Consider the following 9,978-nt stretch of genomic DNA (forward strand, 5'->3'; position numbering starts at 1 on the left):
ATAGTTCAATGTGTTAATTAAGTTAATTAAGTTAATTAAGTTAATTAAGTTTAATGTTATTCGCAGACTCTCGTTGATTTTTTCAAAATATTAAATAACACAGAGTAAATAAATCACATACTAATTTTCTAAAACTGTTACAGATAATTATATAATTTGTAATCATAATTTGTAATCAAGTAAGTAATTTGTAATTAAGTAAATATACATATGTAGCGCAATATCGTCATTGAAAATCATCAGGCGGTGTAATTAACGTAGTAAATTTGAGTTGTGATGAGGTGCCTATTGTAGTGTCTCTATTTCGTGACTTTTAAATTGTTAGACGGATACCTTTCTCGTAAGATATTTATTATATACTACTGGTTTCACTTTGTCCACGTGTTTTTAGACAATGGTCTTCCAGGTATTGGTAAAACGATCTATTCAGGTGACTAAACTAACGGCAACTTTCCCCCACATTAGCCGAGTCTAAAGGGACGGAATATCGCAGTTGACCCTTTCGTGTAAGTTCCAATCGATGAGACATTTGGGCCTATGAATCAAAGCGCTTCCGCAGCGGGCTCGCGAACACCTGCTGCTCGCTCGTTATTGGCCAAGAGCTTTCCAGTTAATATCTCGAAAAGCGATAGACAGCTCTCGCGTGGATCTGAAACTGAAACAGCTATTATCCTTAATGGACTGACTAAACGTATCCGTTGTTCTGATTAAGCCGAGGGGTCGTCATCGACTCAAATATCATCTATTCTAACGTCCCAGTAAAAAATTAATCGCGTTATTAACATTCAATATTCGGGACAGTTACCCTTAGAAGGGTGCGGTTAAATAGATTATGGGATGTTTCCAGTAATTTGATTTTAGACTATGAATAAGGAATGCGGCGAAAAAGATTACGCACTTTGAATAATAATTACTACCAGAAATGCCTCGCAGGCAAATTTAGTATCAACGAGAAAAATGTAGAAAAGTGGCAAGTTAATGAGGGAATTCCCTACTCTTTCTTCTCAGAGATGGCGCTCGTCAGTTAATTGAATAAAGGCTCCTGATGCTTTAATAGAAACACGCAACATTCGCGAATTTGAATCACATTTTCACCGTTACTAGAACAATCTGTTAGTAGGGCATGAAGATAATTTCCAAATTCTATCTGTGACCTGAGATATCAAATCCAAATCAAATCAAATTTATTTTCTTTCGTTATAACTAATATAGATTATTTTATATAAGGTATAGTTAATTGAGGTATTTGGGCGTAATTAAAGCTTCTGATTTCGTGATTTGTGGACGATAGTATCGGCGCACAGTGCAGAGAGTGAGAGAGCTTGCGAGTACGAGGCGAGCAGTGTGTCTTCCCCAGAACTCGGCGGAACAGATAAATTCACCGCCAAATTTCGATTCTTCATAAACATTTCGGTTAACTGTTTATTTATGGATATTACTAAAACGATTTAATATGCAAAAAAGCACTTTTCATTCGGAAAATTTTCAGTTATGGATAAAAACAAATAAAACGGTTATTTCTTATCCAAATTCCGAGCTCTAGCCTTCGCACCCAACATTCTTAACCGAAAAAAATTAGTATAAAGCTGGTTTCACACTCGACGGAAAATATGCCGGAAAGACGATAATAAACGCCGAGCTGAAAATTAATTCCCATTCGATATACCACTAACGTTCAACTTTACGCTGCTAATTTTCCGTCGAGTGTGAAACCAGCTTAACTAAAACTATTAAAGTCGAACTTCTAAGAATCTATTTAGTTCTATTTGGGGATAACGAATATGTTGAGATAATTTTTAGCGTAGCTCCGAATCTCCTACATGGTCTGTTAGTGTGGAAATCTGAAGGCAATCGTGGTATAAATACATACATTCTTGGAGTTTTAATGTCTCGTTTTTAAAGCAAATGGCGGCTTAAGTTTAGTATTAATAATAATAATCAGCTAGGCTAATACCCAAGGCACCACCCTAGGCCCAAGTCATCAAGCGACTTTTGAATGGTACAATAGATAGCTCCGCAACCTAGTGTATTCGGTCCGATTGGTTGAGATTTCCAAATCTTACGAAAGGGAACTAATTAACTGGCGTATATTCGCAGCGGGGCACGCTAACTAGTCTATCGAATTTGACACGTTAAGCGTCTTAGGACCGAGGCTTAGCGGCAAATATTAACCGCAAATTTTAATACACATATTTTTGATTGAACAAACATAAATTAAAATATTAGAACCTACATTATATTTATCAACCTAGATTGTAGTGGATTAAGATATTTTATTTTGAGCGTTACGATCATTTAATTCATTGGTTAAACTGATAAATATTTCGCGCTGCAACTACGATAGGGGGCGATACTTTACAAGGTTTTTTTTGGTGTAATACGGCAAAGCATCCATAGGGTTTCGTTTGAAACCGCCACTCGCTTTAAAACCGGTCAAGTTAGAAGCGAGTGTTTTCAATATTGATTTAAATTAATTTTTGTTTAGAAGAACTTTTAGCAGCACACTTTCTTAATGACTTAAGCTTGTCGAAATTCTCAATACAGTTTAGCAAGGTGTCAAATTACGCGGCCGTCTTTGTTAAGAGATTATAAATAGCGCGTTTATGGAAGAATAGGATAAACGTTACACCCGGTGTATTGCATGGGGGAATTTCGGCGGAATTTTTCAATGTTGTTTCAAGTTTTCAATGCCTCTACTTTAAAGGGGCTAAGTGTAAATATTTAATTACATGCGAGAGCGTTTGTCTTCCTAACAATATAACTCTGAGAAATTTACATGTATATAAATTAATATATTACTTTAATTAATCTAATTCTCCGATTACATTCAGTACAAGCCAAATTAATTGAAAATTAAATACCAAATATTCAAAATTGTATTTATCTTATATAGACTTTGTTTCGCGCCAAAATGCCAGTTTGTACAAAGCGTAAATTTTATGGTTGTTTATAGTTTAGCGGTATTTTTTCTTTGTAATAAGATACATCCAGAAAAGTTGCGTTTATTTGGGTATTTTCGTAAAGACGATTTTTTCTAAAGCCTACGTGAAAACGATAGTATAATTAAGTATTAACACTACAATGAGAAACACTACGTTCTGATTCTGATATCGTTATTTCACTGTACACAGTGGGTTGTTCAAAAAGATTAACCGATAAATTAGTAGGTTTTTGCACTCATATTTTAGAAAGAACTCTAGCAGGAGCCTGTAGGATTGTTCTAAAAATATGGAATGCACTTCCCAAAATCATCACCTAGGTGAGCTACAGTCTATACTATTGCTTACAAACGATTCTCAGATAAAATTGCTTTATCTGAACCGTGAAAATAATTCCGATAAATCAGATTAATGTTCAGCTAATATCAATCCAGACAGTTCATCGCAAACTGACACATAGAAGGTGAGAAAATCTCAGATGACTCGCAGTTATTGATTGCACATACCCCCGATTAAATTATTTTTGAACTGTTTATTTTGATTTACTTCCACAAAATGATTTATCTGTAAAACGTACAAGTCAGATAACTGTTGTGAAGCCTGGAAATTGTCGGCTTATGTTTAAACCATGTACGAGAGTCAAACTGTAAAATACTCTTTTATTTATAATATAAATATTTACCAATTGTTACAAGGCATGTCACTTAATTAAATTTCTCTAGAAGAGAGAATATAAAAGATTCGAGCGTGTGTCCAATGTCCCGACGTCCATGATATAGTGGGCCAATCGAATGACGCTACCGGTCTCCAACCTAATTGGCTGGAGAAGAAAGCCCGGCAAGAAATTTTAGCGGACTCACTGTGGTGCAATAGTAAGCGTCTCCGGTAACTTTACCCCGCTCTTAACCCTTCGGGTCAGAGGTTGCCACTTTCGGAGAATTCCGAAGGTGGACAACGCGAGTGAGGATGAGTCATCCCTGCCTTCCCCAGCAGCGTTGGTCCAAAACAACGAGATAACTCTCTGTAGTAAAGGGAAAGGTTGTTAGGGACAAAGCCCGCATTTGCGAATGCACACGCGAGCTTTACACTGTTCAGATAACTGAATATGAGCCACCGAAGGAATATTTTATCTTTATTTAGTCATAAATGTTTTTTCTGGTCTCCACGTTCCGCTATATTAAAAATGAATCTGGTTCATCGGGACATGTTATTATCCGCAAAGGGATCAGTTTCTTTTGCCGGACATCAGGGGTGTTCAAATTGGGCAAATTTAGTAAACGGAAATTTCAACCTTGAGAATGGCAACCTCGACCTTCACAATGTTTATTTTGAAAATGAAGGTTTTAAGATTTTATTAAACAAATTTGGATACACACTGGGAAGCTAATACAAAATACAATTACGGTAAGTAAAAAATCCAGTCTTCGAGGGACGTGCCCGGATGAAAAGTGTTTAGCTTGACCTCGCTGTACGGCGATCGCGATACGTTGAGTTAAAAATTCGATGGACTGCCGATTCGAAAAAAACGAAAATAAATTTTACCCGATCCGAAAAAAATCAAAATAGATTTTACCCGATCCGACCAGATTCGAAAAAATCCAAATAACTTTACTCGATCCGAAAAAAATCAAAATAAATTTTACCCAATCCAACCCGATCTGAAAAAAATTAAAATAAATGTTACCCAATCTGACCCGATTCGAAAAAAATCATAATTATTTTACCCGATCCAACCCGACCCGAAAAAATTAAAATAAATTTTGCCCGATCCGACCCGATTCGAAAAAAATTAAATAAATTTTACCCGGCCGACCCGATCGGAAATAAATCAAAATAAATTTTACCCGGCCCGACCGGATCCGAAATAATTCCAAATACACTTTACCCAACCCGACCCGATTCGAAAAAAACGAAAATAAATTGTACCCGATTCGAAAAAAATGAAAATAAATTTTACCCGATCCGAAAAAAATCAAAATAGATTTTACCCGATCCGACCAGATTCGAAAAAATCCAAATAACTTTACTCGATCCGAAAAAAATCAAAATAAATTTTACCCAATCCAACCCGATCTGAAAAAAATCAAAATAAATGTTACCCAATCTGACCCGATTCGAAAAAAATCATAATTATTTTACCCGATCCAACCCGACCCGAAAAAATTAAAATAAATTTTGCCCGATCCGACCCGATTCGAAAAAAATTAAATAAATTTTACCCGGCCGACCCGATCGGAAATAAATCAAAATAAATTTTACCCGGCCCGACCGGATCCGAAATAATTCCAAATACACTTTACCCAACCCGACCCGATTCGAAAAAAACGAAAATAAATTGTACCCGATTCGAAAAAAATGAAAATAAATTTTAACCGTCCCAACCGAGTCCGAAAAAATCCCAATAAATATTACTTGGCCCAACCGGATCCGCAATATATATATATATATATATATATATATATATATATATATATATATATATATTTTGGGGCATTTAGGTCCATTAATTAGGATATTACCGATAGAATGGAAAATGGAACATTAATTACCATTTTCAAGGTATAAAAAAATGTCCAAAAATTTAACTAAAATAAATTTTTGTTTGAAAAATAATTATCTTCAATTTTAAATTAGCTTCCAGAAAAATTGTTAAATGCCACAAATTGTTTATTTTAATTGGGAAATTTTATGGGAAGTTTTCGTGCCTGTAATTGGAAAATCCCGCCGCTTGTATGGAAACAGGCGAATAAGCAATCTCCGAGTTACGATGTCCGGAGTATCAGACGTTCTTTGTTTAATATAATATCATCGTTTAATTCAGTGAACATAACCATCACCATACATTACCTTGGCGACGGAGCGGTCTCCGCCTCACGGGCAGTGGTTTTTCTTGATAGTCAATTACACCAAATTTAGAAACTTTTACCTCTCCACGGTTTTCCTAATGAACACTTTTATTGGGTCGGATCAGGCAGGACCGAAACTTCCTCAACTCCTTAAACAGGTAGCGATTCTCCAAACCCGAGTAAAATGACGTATTCCACCTTAAAATCTTTTCTATCTTTTAAATTGGAAATTTTTGGGCTTACAATTTGGTTGCCCCAAAATTAAATTAAAATTCATCAATGAATGTACAAAAATTAATTTCGTTAAGAAATTGAGAATATACTCAAAAACATTAAACGTCAAGGACCTCATGAATTGTTACTCGATTAATTGTTTTCATTAAATTTATATGATAAAGAAATATTTATCATTTATAAATAGAGATTTAAAAATATTTGAACTGATCCAAGTAGTAGAAATCAAAATACAGATTGCAATCTATAAGATAACTAAATGTGTATTCAGAAGTTAAATAATTTTTAAAAATCAAATTTTTGCCTGGAATTAGGGAGCTGAGAGCGTTTTGTTTGGTCTATTCTAGTGCAAAAACTACTCGTCCTTATCAAATTCTGGAACCACCATTGGATTTCAGACATTTCAAACATTCTTCTTTCATCAATTCCAGCTCATTCCGGTTAGATTAATTATAAAACAATCCAGTGGCGGATTACCGCACAGGCGCATAAGGCGCGTGCCTGGCACCCAACGATTTTGAGGCCACCGCTTTTGATGAAGTTCATCGTCGAGATCAGGGTGCGCCTGGGGTCCCACAAAATCAAGATCCGCCACTGAAACCATCACTTGCAAAATTAAGTTAATTATTTGGGCGCTCCTTCACCGTTGCCTGTTAGAATGTGGGGCAATACAATGGGGGAAGCAGTGGCTGTTTAGACACGACTTAATATGGCCGTTGGCTCTGTGCCAACATTTAAATGAAGGATGGACAGTGTAATAGCAACTTTAAACCAGTCTCGAGATAATTTTGCTTTTAATACGCATTGTATTATCAAAACATAATTGTTGATGTAGCTTAGGCGAAACTTCTAACGGGGTCGACGATAATGAAAGTAGGTTATTAAATTAATTGGCTTGAAAAAAAAACGAAACCACTGTCAAACTGGCCATGACTTTGTTCTTGTAAATTTTAAAATCTATTAAAATAGATATGCATTTCGTCTGAGTTTACAAAACTAAAATCTTCGCTAAACATTGTTGCAAACAGATCATATATCTTCATAATAATCAGCTAGGCTAATACCAATTAAGCGTAAGTCAGCTAGCGACTTTTTATGCCTTTTAATCGGATGACCAGGTTACACCACGTAGGAGGCTGGTGGCAAGCCCTTCATGCCACGCGAGCCAACAGTTCCCTACATTTACTATTACCTCAACAAGTTTTTGTAGAAAGGAAAAACTGAAGAACTCAAGGGAAAACCCCTTTAACCAGCAGGGAGAGAACTTACAAACACAACACCGAAGTTTTTGATCCGAGTTTTCAAACAGTGCCGCTATCTGCAATATGAAAGTGCTAGCCGCTCCGTCACCTATGCAGTAAGGATACAAAAATAATATTATTTTCATTTCAAATGTACATGATTGCAATAATTTTCACAGAATAGCCAGCAAGAAACGCAAGAAATGTTTATAATTTAAAAAATTTTCATGTTCCTTTGAGGCTTTAGACGCAATTTTGTTACAAGGCCCTTCGTGTAAAAGTGTTTTTATTTCTTTGCTGTGTAATTTTTGAGGCCCCGACAGACGATGATACTCTAGTACGCCTTCAAACCGGACAAGACAGGGGAAGTGGGTTCAAATTACAAGGGCCCTAAAGCCTGGGGCCAGTGTTTGAACCCTTATCCATCCACGTTTATCCCTTAAAACCTATAGTTATCCCCAGGATGAACCGTTGAATTTAAGTCCTGAGCGCTGGTTTTGATTTGAGTTAGCAAAGCGACATTTTGAGCGTTAACCAGGGAAAAAATTAATCGTAATTCTTAAAACAGATTTTCGCCGCTCCAAAAAGAGCGATAAGAGAGGAGCCAAATTTTCGCCGCTCCAAAAAGAGCGATAAGAGAGGAGCCAAATTTTCGCCGCTCCAAAAAGAGCGATAAGAGAGGAGCCAAATTTTCGCCGCTCCAAAAAGAGCGATAAGAGAGGAGCCAAATTTTCGCCGCTCCAAAAAGAGCGATAAGAGAGGAGCCAAATTTTCGCCGCTCCAAAAAGAGCGATAAGAGAGGAGCCAAATTTTCGCCGCTCCAAAAAGAGCGATAAGAGAGGAGCCAAATTTTCGCCGCTCCAAAAAGAGCGATAAGAGAGGAGCCAAATTTTCGCCGCTCCAAAAAGAGCGATAAGAGAGGAGCCAAATTTTCGCCGCTCCAAAAAGAGCGATAAGAGAGGAGCCAAATTTTCGCCGCTCCAAAAAGAGCGATAAGAGAGGAGCCAAATTTTCGCCGCTCCAAAAAGAGCGATAAGAGAGGAGCCAAATTTTCGCCGCTCCAAAAAGAGCGATAAGAGAGGAGCCAAATTTTCGCCGCTCCAAAAAGAGCGATAAGAGAGGAGCCAAATTTTCGCCGCTCCAAAAAGAGCGATAAGAGAGGAGCCAAATTTTCGCCGCTCCAAAAATAGCGATAAGAGAGGAGCCAAATTTTCGCCGCTCCAAAAAGAGCGATAAGAGAGGAGCCAAATTTTCGCCGCTCCAAAAAGAGCGATAAGAGAGGAGCCAAATTTTCGCCGCTCCAAAAAGAGCGATAAGAGAGGAGCCAAATTTTCGCCGCTCCAAAAAGAGCGATAAGAGAGGAGCCAAATTTTCGCCGCTCCAAAAAGAGCGATAAGAGAGGAGCCAAATTTTCGCCGCTCCAAAAAGAGCGATAAGAGAGGAGCCAAATTTTCGCCGCTCCAAAAATAGCGATAAGAGAGGAGCCAAATTTTCGCCGCTCCAAAAAGAGCGATAAGAGAGGAGTTACAATTTTGTCTCTCAAAAACGGGCGGCTGCGAACGGCTGTTTAACAAAAATGCCCATCATAGCTTCAAGTGTGGGAATTTGTGTTACCAAAACGATGTGGGATATGTTTTATCCATTCACACGGAGCAGACATATATTGAGATTTTAAAATAACTTGCGAGTAAAATAAACTTAAATTTGTATATATTTAAAAACAACTATTTAAATCTTGTGTATGCCTAGGCGGAAATACGGCCCTGCCAATCCCAGGGTTTTTAGAGCAACTATGTAGTGGCCACTTTCACAGTCACTTCCTATGTGAACTACAGCGGCTTTAGTTTTAAAAAAGATTTCATTAATATTCACTTTGTCAGAAATGAATCCTTTTAACAGGGTTGTGCTATTGATTTGACGCAAATAATTAGGTCATCGTATTTACTATTCTTCATTGAAAACATTTGTTACTTAGAAAGGGTTTTCCCCTAGTTCTTCGGTTTCCCCTTCCCATAAAAACTTGTCGAGGTTAACGGTAGTAGTTAGTGTAGGGAGCTGTTGGCTCGCGTGGCATGAAGGGCTTGCCACCACCCTAGTACGCATTGTAACTCGGCCACCTGTTTAAAGGCATTATAAGTCGCTAGATGACTTGGGCCTAAGGTAGTGCCTTGGGTATTAGCCTAGCTGATTATTATTATTATTATAAAAAAGCTATAGCTTATTAATTTAATCCAATTAGCTAATGAAGTTCTATAATACTCCTATTAGATAAAAATAAAATCACCATTCTATACATGAACTTTCCTCCTTTTATGATGTTAGCTTGTAAGCCCGGCGACCGGTACTGTTGGTAGTGACTAGTGATAAAAAATTGGCGGGACTTTAGGTCGAATGAAATCGAAGAATTGACCAAGGTAGAAACCAGGTAGTCTAAATTGACTCAATATGGGTCAAAATATGTTTTGCCCAAATGTTTTAACCCAACCTTTTTTAGAGCACTTGTCGAACAGAAACATTTGTCATAATTTCGAACTTCAAATTAACTCTTTCAATTTTCTCTTCAGTGCCATGGTTATCGAATAAAACCAAAAAATCAGAAATAACTCCTTCTGCGTCGGTTTTTAGCAAGCCCTTTTTCAGTATTTAAATTTTTCCTCAACATTATTCGAGCACCGATGCAAAGCAACAGTCTTGATTCCAAACCCGCTGTAACAGAGA

Source organism: Leiobunum rupestre, chromosome 4 (genome assembly GCF_980474605.1).
Source record: "Leiobunum rupestre chromosome 4, qqLeiRupe1.1.hap1, whole genome shotgun sequence".
NCBI lineage: Eukaryota > Metazoa > Arthropoda > Arachnida > Opiliones > Sclerosomatidae > Leiobunum > Leiobunum rupestre.